Source organism: Capsicum annuum, chromosome 3, assembly GCF_002878395.1.
Source record: "Capsicum annuum cultivar UCD-10X-F1 chromosome 3, UCD10Xv1.1, whole genome shotgun sequence".
NCBI classification, from domain to species: Eukaryota; Viridiplantae; Streptophyta; class Magnoliopsida; order Solanales; family Solanaceae; genus Capsicum; species Capsicum annuum.
In genome coordinates this window covers 154,983,708-154,997,538 of record NC_061113.1, presented here as the reverse complement: position 1 = coordinate 154,997,538, position 13,831 = coordinate 154,983,708, and positions in this window count along the sequence as shown.

The window sequence follows — 13,831 nt, the reverse complement described above, 5'->3', positions numbered from 1 at the left end:
AAAAACATAGCACAAATAAAGAAAATCCACTCCCAAAATCACATTAAAATCCACCATATCTAAGCTATCAAATAAACCAATGTATTTGTATGAACGATGGAAACCACACAACCGTTATAGATTTTTTGGAAACTGTAGAATCACCCACCATAGTAGACATAGAAAAGGAGTCAAAAATACTTTTGAGACCAAAAGAGTAGAACTTGGATCAAGAAAACAATGAATATAACAGGAAAAGACTTGTAACATACCAGTAACAACATCTGGAGATGCCTCAGATTTGTAGAGAGTAGCAAGTGGATAGAGGCATGTTTCACTAGTTTTGGTGCCGGAAGTAGCTCCCTATGGTGCTGGAACTGAAGATCTGGAAACCAGAACTTTATTGGCTCCAGTGGTAACCTTGGCTGAAGGAAAATCTCATTGTATATTACCCAACTAACTATAATTATACATTAATTCCTCCCCTCCTCACAATAACCATGATGAAGCGACCCATAAATATTACAAAGAAGATAAGGTGGGGCTGAATAAGCTCTAATAACCTGACACTGGGAACCTTGTGACTTAGAAATACTACTAACCTAAGAACAAAGATCAGATGAAGGCTTAGGATACGAAGAACTAGCAGAAGAATAAAAATTGCTACAATTTTTCTTCTTAGTCCATTGTCTACCATCATTCCAACTATTCTGTTGACCCCCTCCCTGCTCTGAATACCAAAATTTCTTATTCTTCCTCTCTTAAATCTCTGCCTACTTTGTTTTTCATCGTCTACCTGTTGAATATAAACCACATGTCTGGAGATGTCCATATTGTTATTTAACATTGCCTCCTTACACTCAAATATCAAGTCACGAGAAAATCCAAAAGGAAACTTCCTCATCTATGATCTCTGTCTAGACACCAACTCTAGAGCATAATGCAACATCTACTAAAATTTTAAGGCATACTCTTTCACAAGCATCTTGCCCTGCTTCAGTTTCTCAAACTCCTCAGCCTTTGCTTCCCTCAACTCCTACGGGAAGAAATGGTCAAGAAAGATACCCAAACACTCATTCTGTAATGCCAACTCAACAGTATCACCCCTAAAATGCTCTCACCTCTTATATCATTGATAAGCTATATCTTTCATCTAAAATATATCAAACTCTACACCTTCAGAATCAGTAGTATGCATCACTTAAAAATATTTTCCATATCATCCATAAAACCTTAAGGATCCTCCTAAACCTTGAAGCCTCCTAAACCTTGAAGGTTAGAGGATTCAACCTCATCAACTGTCTAACTGGATTGACATCAAACGAAGGAACAACAGATACCACATAATTTGACTAATGATATTGAGATATCACCAACTGAGTAAGAAAATGAATAGACTAAAAAAACTATAAATTAGAGATGTCCCCCTTAGGAGGCTAATCATAGGAAACACAAACTTGAGAAACCTGAGAAGGACTATTAGGCATAGGTGAAACTCTATGTCGAATGGAACAATCAGGAGTAGGGACCCTAGACTGAGTCTTTACTTCATACACAGGGAAAGTCCGATCCATATTTTTCTCAGGTAATATAGAGTTTCCAGTAGAGTTCCTACAAAAATTAAATCTTTGGGGAGGCATGAATAGAAATTCGAGGAAGGAAGGAGTTAGAGAAATTTCATAACACTAGATTTTATAGCCTAAAATAAAATATAATAAAGGGAAAAATTCTTAAATGCCTTGTAGCCTCCTTCCTATGAGTGTGGCACTCTACATACCCATAAAAAGAATCTACTTGATATGGCTTTGTGGTCACCTGATGACTCTAATCCATTCTTTGATACCATGATTTTTACCACCCAACCTTGAGACTAATCGTGAAGGGTCTCAAGCCCACCATGACTTGAAGACTACCCCCTTAACCTAACCTTAAGGGCACAGTAAAAATAATATGGAAGCCAAGTAAACAAAAATAAGAAGGTGAGTTAATGAGTCAGTAAAACTAATATTATAAATAATAACCACCCATACTGGTCCACAAAAGCCTCTAAAACCATAATACTATTCAAATTGGAACATACTCTCAACTGTGACCTAAGAGTGCAAAAGTGATGAATAAATAAGGAAATATTAATAAAATCATATGACATTTGAAGGATGGATGCTCACAACCTTTTAGAAGCTAAACGAATGTGATAATCCACCTAAATTGCACAGGAGCAATTGAAATATCTTTAGACCCTACATCTTGAAATGATGTAGCATCTTAGGATGTTCAGTAGGATAAGCAATGGCATGTAACTCAAGTAAAGTGATAACATAATGCAATGTCCAAAATAAGTTAAAACGTAAGACCCCACAAAATTCTCTCATAGTCTAAGCCTTAGAGCGTGTTCAACGAAATGTAAATCTGGCCCTAAAAGATATAAAAGTGAGTTCTCAAGTGAGAAATATTTTAAACCATGTAGAATTTCCCTAATATAAAATTTTTTTCATGTATAGCATTGAATAATCTTTCCATCGATACCAATTTTGCCAAAATCCAACATCAAACTAGAAAGATATGGCCCTTTTAACCGACAACTTAGTTGTGTGCCTAGAGCTAGCATTAGTTTTATGATAAATATCATTTATGCCATGATTAGTAGTATTCTCAGTTAGTTTCAGAACTCAGTAGAATTCAGTCAGTTACATAACTCAGTAATCTCAGTCAGTTATCAGATCTCAATAGTATTTTATCAGTTAACAGAAATCAATAAACTTAGGCTAGTTCTGTTGAGTTAATCATGTTCAGTGTCTATTCAGGTGGGAGTAGGATCAGCACCGATCTTGAAATAGAACATCTCCCAGACCATCGCAACAATGGCAGTAACTCTCTTTTCTGGCCCAAGTGCGACAACCAGGATAATAGACCATCGGGTTTCCGATGGACCATGGCTAGCACCATCATCTCTGAGGCAGTGTGGCCTCATCCTAGCAAACATTTGATGGATGATTCAATGGACCATCGGGTTTGCGATGGACCATCAATGAGATTGTCACATCGAGGCAGTGTGTTCTTTTTCTGATTGATGTGTGATGGACGATCCGACAGACCGTCAGACTAAAAGATGGACCATCGCAGCCCCCATTCAGCATTTTTAACTCATTTTTAAAAGGATTTATTGGTATTTTACACTTTTTTCATCCCCTATTTATACCCAATGAAGGCTCTCAAATTTATTTCTTCTCTCCAACATCAAAAGTTAGGGTTTCTACAAAATCAAAATACTTCTTTCTTCTTCAAGAAAAATTAAGAGAAATTAAGAAATCAAGAATCTCTCCAAGGGCCTTCAATAAAGAGTTTCCAAGGTATGCAGATGTTCATTCTTAGGTCCCTTTCATCCAAGAAGCTCAAGAGTCATTTTCTAAATTTAAATATTTTTATGTGTATGAGTTTTCATGATTCATGAAAATTGAAATTGGAGTTCATGCTACTATTGAGTTTTAATTCATGTTTTGTTTACAAGGTGTTCAAGCTTTGACCCTAATATGTGATATTCACGTGATGTCCATGATAAACCATTTTTAAGTTGCTTGTTAAGTGATGTGTTCATGTCAATTAATTGTAGGAGTTGTTGAATATGCAAAGTATGCTCCCCATATGTTTGATAAAATACTTATGTGAAAGAATTAGAGCCATTATAGCATGTTGACTTGAAATCCCCAATTATGTGCAAGCCAATGAATGCCAAGTGTTTGTTGAAAAGCCTTAGTGAATGAATGTTGACACGATAGCATAAAATTTTCCCTAATTATGTGCTTTTCTATACATTTTAAGACTTTAATAAATACTAAGTGTTTGATGTAAGACCTTGTTGAAAGGAGTATGAGCCAATAGCATGTCTCCCTAGACTATCACATGTTTATGATTGCTAAATGCTTGAAGATATGCTTTAGTGATTTTGATGGTGAATGAATGTCCATGATCTTGATTATTCAAGAATGGCTATGTTTTACTTTTATGTTATCAAGTCCTGGGGGTATTTATAACCAACAAATTAGCTGCAGTCTCTGGCGAGGCTAGTTTAAGGTGGTTGACTGGATTGTTTAACAGAATTTTTAAGACGGCAAAAATACTCGAGGCTTGGAGGTGGAGTACTATGATCTCTCTTTATAAGAACAAGGGTGACATTCAGAATTACAATAACTATAGGGGTATTAAGTTATTGAGTCACTCTATGAAGATTTAGGACAGAGTGGTCGAGGTGAGGCTGAGGCAGATAGTGTCTATTTCAGAAAACCAGTTTGGATTTATGCCTGGCCGCTCGACGATGAAGGAAATTCACCTGGTATGGAGGCTGGTAGAATAGTATAGGGAAAGGAAGAAGTACCTGCATATGGTGTTTATCGACTTAGAGAAGGCATACGACAAAGTCCCCTAGGAGGTACTTTGGATATGCTTGAAGGTGAGTGAAGTCCCGGTGGCATATATCAGAGCAATTAAGGACATGTATGATGGAGCTAAAACTTAGGTGAGGATGGCGGGAGGAAACTCAAAGCATTCCACTGTCTTAATAGGATTGCATTAGGGATCTACTCTTAGTCCCTTTTGTTTTCTTTGGTGATGGATGTATTGACGCGGCGTATTCAAGAAGAGGTGCCTTGGTCTATGCTTTTTGAAGATGATGTAGTTTTGATTGATGAGACGTGGGGGTGTGAATAATAAATTAGAGGTGTGGTGACAAAATCTTGAGTCTAAAGGGTTCAGGTTGAGTAGGAGCAAGACAGAGTATTTGGAATGAAAGTTTAATGACTTGAGGCTGAAGAACAAGGTGGTAATGAAGTTGAAATCATAGGTGGTATGTCAGAGGGATAATTTCAAATATCTCAGTTTCGTGATTCAGGGTAACGATGAGATTGATGAGAGTGTCTCACATGGTATTGGGGTGGGATGGATAAAGTTGAAGCTCGCTTCGGGGGTGTTGTATGATAAGAAGGTGCCGCCCAAGCTTAAAAGAAAATTCTACAAGGTGGCAGTCCATCCGACCACGTTGTATGAAGCAGAGTGTTGGCCAATTAAGAACTCCCACAATTAAAAAATGAAGGTGGCATAAATAAAAATGTTGCATTGGATGTGTGGGCTGACTAGGGGGATAGATTTCCGAATGATACTATCAGGGAGAATGTTGGTGTGACTCTAGTGGAGAATAAGATATGAGAAGTCCGATTGAGATGGTTCGGACACGTGATAAGGAGGGGTATGGATGCCCCGGTTTGTCGGTGTGAGAGGCTAGCTTTGGATGGTTTTAGGCTGGGTAGCGGTAGACTAAAGAAGTACTGGGGAGAGGTGATTAGGTGGGACATGGAGCAGTTACAGCTTACTGAGGACGTGACCATCGATAGGAAGATCTGGAAGACGTGAATTAAGGCAGAAGGCTAGGGTCATTTTGGGTCGTGAATTAGTATTCTATCCTCAGTCTAGTACTCAGCTCAGATCTAGTAGTATTTGAGTGTTCAGTTCAGAACTGAATAGTATTCAAGTAATCTTTTTAGAGCTCAGTATCATTCAATCAGATAATGAGATTCAGTAGTATTCTATTAGATACAAAACAAAGTGAATTCAGCTTAACCCAGTTAGATTATTCAAAAAACCTGATCAGTATCAAATTTAGCTCAGTTTAAGTTTAGGTAAGAATCAGTTTAGAGTCTTTCAGTTGGGAGTAGGACCTAGCACCGAGTGAGTGCAGGGATGGCGGCTCCCTGTTAGAGAGACAGAGTCGTTAGGAGAAATCCCTGAACTCCAGAACTGTATAGCAAATGCAGGATGCAGGAGTCACCCATTAGAATAAGGTTTGACTATTACACTTCCTTAGGCTTGACTTTCTATAAGGGTCACCCATTACAGAGGCTTGACCAGAGTTGAGGTCTTTACCCATGCCATGGTATTGACACCCTTTCAGCCGGGGTTACAGGTCAGACCCGACTAGTTTAGATTCAGGGCCAGTTAGTTAAATGAGCACTCCCATAGTTGCAGATTCAGTATCAGTCTTCAGAGTAAAACTCAGTAATCATGATTGTTAATTACAGTCACCTATCTTAGTAAGGAACTCAGATATTTCCATTTATTTATGGACCACCCACTAGATAGGCCTGGTCCCTCATAAAGTTATTCAATATTATCGTTATCAGATCCATAGATCACCCATTAGATAGGCTTGATCTAAACTCATATTCAGTTGAGTAATCTCATTATAAGATCAAGATATCACTAATTAGATAGTCTTGATCTCAGTCTTAGATTTAGTTGTGTAATCTTTTTATCAGATCTAGAGACCACCCATTAGATAGGATTGATCTCAGTCTTCAATTTAATTGAGTAATCTCATTATCAGATCCAGAGATCACCCATTAGATAGGCTTGATCTCAGTCTTAGATTTAGTTGAGTAATCTCATTATCAGATCTATAGATAACCCGTTAGATAGGCTTGATCTTAGTCTCATATTCAGTTGAGTATTCTTATTATTAGATCAAAGATCACCTGTTAGATAGGCCTGATCTTATTCTCAGAATTAGTTGATTATTCTTATTATCAGATTCAGAGATCTTCTGCTAGATAGGTTTGATCTCAGATACAATTATTTGTTATCATTGGTAGTAGATTCATTGATTATCCATTAGAGAGGTTTGATATTAGATTCAGTCAGTCGAGAGTACCAAGCTTAGAGTGCAATCATTGATGTGAGTAGATTCAGTTAATCAGCTCCAATAACATCAGTTTTTGAGATCATTCACTAGAGAAGACTGATCTCAACTCTAGTACTCGATTATCAATATCAATAGATTCAGTTGTTCAGTATCTCGGTATTAGTAGTGAGTTCAGATGATAGTAAAGCAGTACCTGAGTTGCAGTATTTCGAGTCACGATGATTTCAGTTATGATTTGTGCATTCATGCATGTGTTCTCATTTAGTACTCTCATGATTATTCAGTTAAGTAATTATTCATGCATAAGACCTTGCATTTAGCCTTACCTCATCTTCATACTCAGTATGTTCCCAAACTAATGCATTTTTACTATGGTGTTTTATTGGACACCATATGTTCAGAGGCACAAGATCCAAATACCCTTAGCAGCTCAGTCCTAATCAACATTAGTAGATGTAGCTGTTATTCCTCTTCATTCAAGGATGATCCTTATTTTATTATCATATCAGATTTAGTTTATTTTCAGTAGACGAAGTTAGTTGGGGGCATGTCCTATCAACTCCATAGTTTAGATATCTTAAAGGCTTTACCAATAGATGTATTAGTATTCATCTTTTAGTTTTGAGTATTTTTAGATGTTTTGAACCTTATGGCCTATTTCTGCATTTATTATCTATATTATGCAGTGATCAGGTACATATATCAATAGAGGGTTAGCTTGTGGTCCTTCGGGATCATGAGCATCGTGTGAATTTTTGATTTTAGAAAAATCGTGTCTTTACACAAAATGATATGCATACATTCATATATACATAAACATAAGATGAGGGGATAGGTTAAGGGTCATGAGCATGAGTGTTTTAAAACCATTAACATAGACTATGCAATTCAATCCATCCTAAAGGCACCCATGGGCTATATGGGTTCAGCTCCCCCCGCTGAAGGGGCCTTAGTGTGTGTTAGTAAACCAAATAGAGTAAAAATACGTGAAAAAACTATTGCCACCATGGGAAATAGCCTTCCCAAAAATATATATCAAGTGTACATAAAGCACACAATCAATTAGACCCCCAACACCAGAAAATGTGGTTTCCAGTGTTCGTCCCCCAGGACTTATACCTCACGGTGAGCTACATAACCCCTTTTAAGCCTAAATTAAAATAATTTACACATAAACCAGTCCATTAACCCAGGAGTAATTTATTAAAGGATTCACCACTTGGTATCGTTATACTAATAAGCTTGCAAGCTAATACATATATTCTAAACCAATTCACATAACCAAATTGCAAGACCCTACAAAATTTCTAAGCTTAAATCAGTACTTTAACTTGTCAAGGGAGTCTTATACTTACGAAATTCCAGCTAAGTTTCCCGACTTAGTTTATTTTTTGCTTTCTAAATTTGGCAATCACATTTTGCCACCTTAATGTCCTTTAATTGTCTGTATTTTCGTTAATTCATGATTAGAGGGGTCAATAAGTGTTCTCGGACAAGTTTCGAATTTTTCAGATCTCATTTAGACAACATTTGGTGTCACAAAATAGTGTATCAATGCAATCTTGATGCGCCACATCGCCTATCGCAATGGTTAACATTGTTACAGGGACTACCAATAAAACGACTGAGGCTTGGCATGATCATCGCGTAATGCAACGGGTATCGCATTAATGCATCGATGCGCCGTGTTACCAATCGCGTTTATGCCAAATTTTTAGTCATTAAATGTCCATGTTGCAAAAGGGTTAATTTTTCACCGCTATATAAGCCTATAAGAAAAGATTCAACTAATACTTTACCAAAATATTGTTGTTACTCTCAAATACACTCAAGAACAAGTCTAGGGTTCTCATAGGAGCTTCAAATTCAAGAGATTCTACCATTAGTTTTAAAGAATTTTCCATCCAAGGAATGTCAAGTGTTCATTCATGGATTCATTTTATCCATGAAGCCCAAGAATCCAATTTTAAATTATGAATTTTGATTTTTATGTTGTGGATTGATCATGTTTATATAGTTATTGTTATAGGATTCCCAAGTTGGAATCTTTATGTGTTGTGTATGAAAATACACTAGTATGTGGGTTGAAATTTATGAAATTGAGTTAAATTAGGAAATCATTTGGTATTAATTTGATATCATGCCTAAGACCTAAGTTATGCATACTAGGTGTTTGATAAAATGTCTTAAGGGAATAATACTTGTGCATTATGACTTAATAGAACCTAAATGATGAATTAATATTACCATTATGTTCAAAATAACTCCCATGCTATTTTTATGCCTTGTAATAGATTGATGTAATGGTCATGAGATTAGGCTTAGGGAATTATGACATATTTTTATGCATTCTTATTCATGTGTAATCTTGGGGTGTACAAATACTTCATGAAAATACCCAATGACAGTACTATGAATTATTGACCATGGTTATGTGTTTAAGAAGTTTCATATCTTGTTAGTTTTATGCTGTCGAGTCCTGGGGATACTTGTACGGTACAACTTAGTTGTGTTCTTAGAGCCAGTGTCAGTTTTATGATAAATCTCAATCATGCAATGATTTGTAGTATTCTCAGTCAGTTTCAAAACTTAGTAGAATTCAGTCAGTTGCATGACTCAGTAATCTTGATCAGTTATCATATCTCAATAGTATTCCATCAGTTAACAAAAATCAATAAACCCAGGCTTGTTCAGTTTAGTTAATCATGTTCAATGTCTATTCAGATGGGAGTAGAATTCAACACCGAGTGAGCCCAAGGATAGGAACTCACCTGTTAGTAGAGAGTCTGATTGTTAGAAGCAATCCTTGAGCTTCCGAACTACGTAGTCATCACAGGTTGAGATATCAAACCTGTTAGTTGTGGGTAGATGAGAGGGATTGACCGGTTATATGAGGGTCCCACCATTCTCCTTAGTATACCTATTAGATGAAGGATTTCTCACAGCTTCTCCTTACCAATGGCGCGGTATCGACACCCTTGCATCTTAGGTTACATGTTGGACCCCCAATCTATTGAGAAAAAGGTACATATTAGTTAGATGAATTCTTTCACAGTTTCAGTTACAGAATCAGGACTAGCAGATACAGTCCCTCATGTAAGTACAGAACTCAGCTAGTTTTATCAGACCTAGACTATCAGACATATTCACCCAGTATCAGTTTTATTAGTTATCAATAACTTATTTTATCAGTATTCAGACTCAGTAGTCAACATTACTCATGAATCCAGTTACAGTCACACACTCATATATGTATCTCATGATCATGTTATATAGTCAATTTGCATTTTTCATGCATATGAACCCTTTGCATTCTACCTACCTTACTTGTATATCAGTACATTTCCACGTACTGACATATTTGTCCTATGGTGTTTTATACCATAGGTTCAAAAGCACAAGCTCCAGAGCTTTAGTAGTATTCCTATTTTAGCAGTCAGAGTCAGAAATGAGTCCTTATTATTTGAGGATATTATGATTTATTATTTCATATCATTAGTACTTAGTTATTTCAGCTGTTAGAGTTAGTTGGGGATATTTTCCATCATCTCTTTATTCAGACAGTGTAGTGGCTTTCAGACTATAGCATGTTCATAATATATATAAGTTATTTTGATAATAATGTACCGTATATCCAGATGATATGATTTATCATATGTTTGAACCTTATGGTCTTTCAGCCATTAATTCTTCATTTTTACATCATATTATGCAGTGCTCAGTTACAGATGTTAGTAAATGGTTAGCTTGTGGTCCTTCAGGATCATGAGCACCGTATAGCATTTCGGGTACTAGGTTTGGGGTGTTACAAACTTGGTATCAGAGCCTAAGTTTCAATAATGTCCTAGAAAGTATGATAGTTGCATCTAGTAGAGTCTTGTGTGTGGGTATATTGTGTGCCACATTTATGTATAGGAGGCTATAAGATGCTTTAGGAACAGTTTCCCTTCTTTCAGTATTCATGTCGTGCCAGTAAGAATGAGCTCAACTTTAACTCTCAATCTAATTTGTTTCTCCCTTTATTCTATGGAACATGCCTCCCAAGAGAAGAAATGAAAAATTAGTCAGCCTTTCAGCCCGTCTAAGCAGATCCCTTGGACGAACATATTTCTCATGCCGTGTTCAGAGCTGTATTAACTACTCTTCCTAACTCAGTTGCTTCCTAGAATGAATGACCAGCTGTCATTCTGACCAATCCAGTGGCCAACACCATATTAGATAGGATTTAAGTTTTCACCCGAATGAATCCACCATCCCATTTTAGGTTAAGTCAGATAAGGACCCTCAGGAATTCCTTGATTAGGTTTAGAAGGTTACAATATTATATGGTGTCAGCTATTGAGAGTGCTGAGCTAGATGCATATCAGCTGTAGCATATGGCTCACACATAGTTCAAACAGTAGAAAGTAGGGAGGGTTGGTGATGCAGGGCCTATAGAGTGAGAGGATTTTGCCACTGCTTTTCTTGATAAATTCTTTACCCTAAAGTTAAGGGAAGCTAAGGTGTTAGAATTTATCAACCTCAGGAAGGGAAACATGACAGTGAAAGAGTATTCTCTTATGTTTACTCAGCTAGCTAGATATGATCCTCATGTAGTAGCAGATAACAGGGCTAAGATGAGTAATTTTGTTTCTAGGGTAAATGATAGTGTGGTCAATGAGTGCATATCTGCAATGTATTTTAGTAAGATAGACATAGCCAGGCTTATGATCCATGCTCAATAGATAGAAAAAGAGAAGATTAACATGATAGAGAAGCTGAATCAAAAAGTAAGGATAGGTAGTTTCAACTTTTCTCATCCTAAGTCAGAGGGTGGAAGTCATTCTCAGTTTTGCCCAAAGTCATCTATTCCAGCTCCTTCCTCAGCTAGTGCTCCAGTGCCAAAATTCAAAGGCCACAATAAAGATAAGGTGCCAGGCTCTAAGTCTCAGGGTAGTGTTAGCAATGCCCGAACCTATCCTTGTTATCATACATGTGGCAAGCACCATCAGGGTATTTACAGAGTTGGAAGTGATGTATACTTCAAATGTGGCAAGCCAGGCCGTAGAGTTCGAGATTATTCTTAGCCAGGTCCTCAGGGTGAGTATAACTATTCCTTAGCTCAGTTTGGTTACTCGAACCAGCAGGATGCCACTTCTAGTGCTACTTGTGGGAAACGCCCAAACAGACTATACGCTCTTCAGTCCCAACAGGATTAGTAAAATTCTCCTGATATGGTTACTGTTACATTATAGATCTTTCATTTGCATGTTTATGCTTTGATAGATCCAGGAGCTTCTTTGTCTTTTGTTACTCCTTATGTAGTAGTTGATTTTGGAGTCAATCTCGAAATTATACTAGATCCCTTCTTAGTCTCCATCCCAGTGTCTAAAACTATCATATCCCGATAGGTATATAGGAACTGTCCGGTTATGGTATCTCAGAAAGTTACTTCAGCAGACTTAGTCGAATTAGAAATCACTGATTTTTATGTCATTCTCTCTATGGATTGGCTTAATTCTTGCTATGCCATAGTCAACTGTAGAAATAGAATTGACCAGTTTTATTTTTGAATAAACCTGTCCTAGTGTGGAGAGATAGTACTTTAATTTTCAGAGGTTAACTTGTTTCCTCTCTTCGGGTACAAAAAATGATATCTAAGGGATGTGTTTATCATCTTGTTTAAGTTAAGGACTCTTGTTTCAAAACTTTTAGTTTTGAATCAGTCCCAGTAGTGAATGAATATTTAGATGTCTTTCCCGAAGATCTTCTAAGAATTCCTCCTGAAAGGGAAATCGACTTCGATATTGATTTTCTTATACATACTCAACCTATATTTATTTCGCCATTAAGAATGGCACCAGCAGAACTCATAGAATTAAAAGAACAGTTGAAGGATCTCCTAGATAAGGGATTCATTAGACCCAGTTTATCCCCGTGGGGTGCACCAGTCTTATTCATACAAAAGAAAGATAGTTCTTTCAGAATGTTCATTGATTACCGTCAACTCAATAAAGTTAAATTCAAGAACAAGTATCCACTTCCCAAAATCGATGACTTATTTGACCAACTTTAGGGTTCTAGCTATTTCTCCAAGATGGATCTCAGATCAGGCTATCATCAGCTTAGAGTCAAAGAATATGACATTCCAAAAATAGCCTTATGCACTCGGTATGGTCACTTTGAATTCTTAGTTATATCATGATTTCAAGCAGTACTAATATATGGTTGTTATAGTCTTCGTAGATGACATCCTTGTTTACTTCCGCAGTGAACATGATCACACAGACCATCTCAGAATAATATTGTAGACTCTCAAAAATCATCATTTATTTGCCAAATTCATTAAGTGCGAGTTTTGGCTAAGTTCAGTAGCATTCCTTGGTCATATTATTTCTGGTGATGGCATTAGAGTTGATCCTCAAAAGACCGAAGCAGTAAGAAACTGGCCTCGGCCTGTATCTCCATCAGATATCAGGAGCTTCTTTGGTTTGGATGGATATTACAAATGGTTTGTTGAGGGATTTTCTTCTATTACATCCCCTATGTCTAGATTGACTCAGAAGAAAGTCAAGTTTCAGTGGTCAGATCCTTGCGAGAAGAGTTTTCCGGAGTTGAAGACTTGAATCACTACAACTCCAGTTTTAGCTCTTCCACATGGTATAGATGGGTTCGTAGTGTATTGTGATGTATCCAGAGCAGGTTTGGGTTGTGTCCTCATGCAGCGTGCTAAGGTCATAGCCTACATCTCCAAACAACTTAAACCACATGAGAAGAATTACCCTACTCATGATCTTGAGTTAGTAGCTGTAGTTTTTGCCTTATAGATTTGGAGGCATTACTTGTACGGTCTTCATATAGATGTGCTCACAGATCATAAGATCCTTCAACACATATTTTCTGAGAAAGATCTTAACCTATGTCAGAGAAGGTGGTTGGAGCTCCTGAAAGATTATGAGATGAGTGTCCTTTATCATTCAGGTAGGGCTAAAGTAGTGGCCGATGCCCTCAGTAGATTGTCTATGGGTAGTGTTTCTTATGTTGAGGACAGTAAGAAAAAGTTAGCTCAGGAAGTCCATCAGCTTTCTATACTAAGTGTCCGCGTAGTCGATTCAGTAGAAGGTAGTATATGGGTTACGAACAGTTCAGAATCATCTCTGTTTTTTAAGGTAAAATAAAAATAGG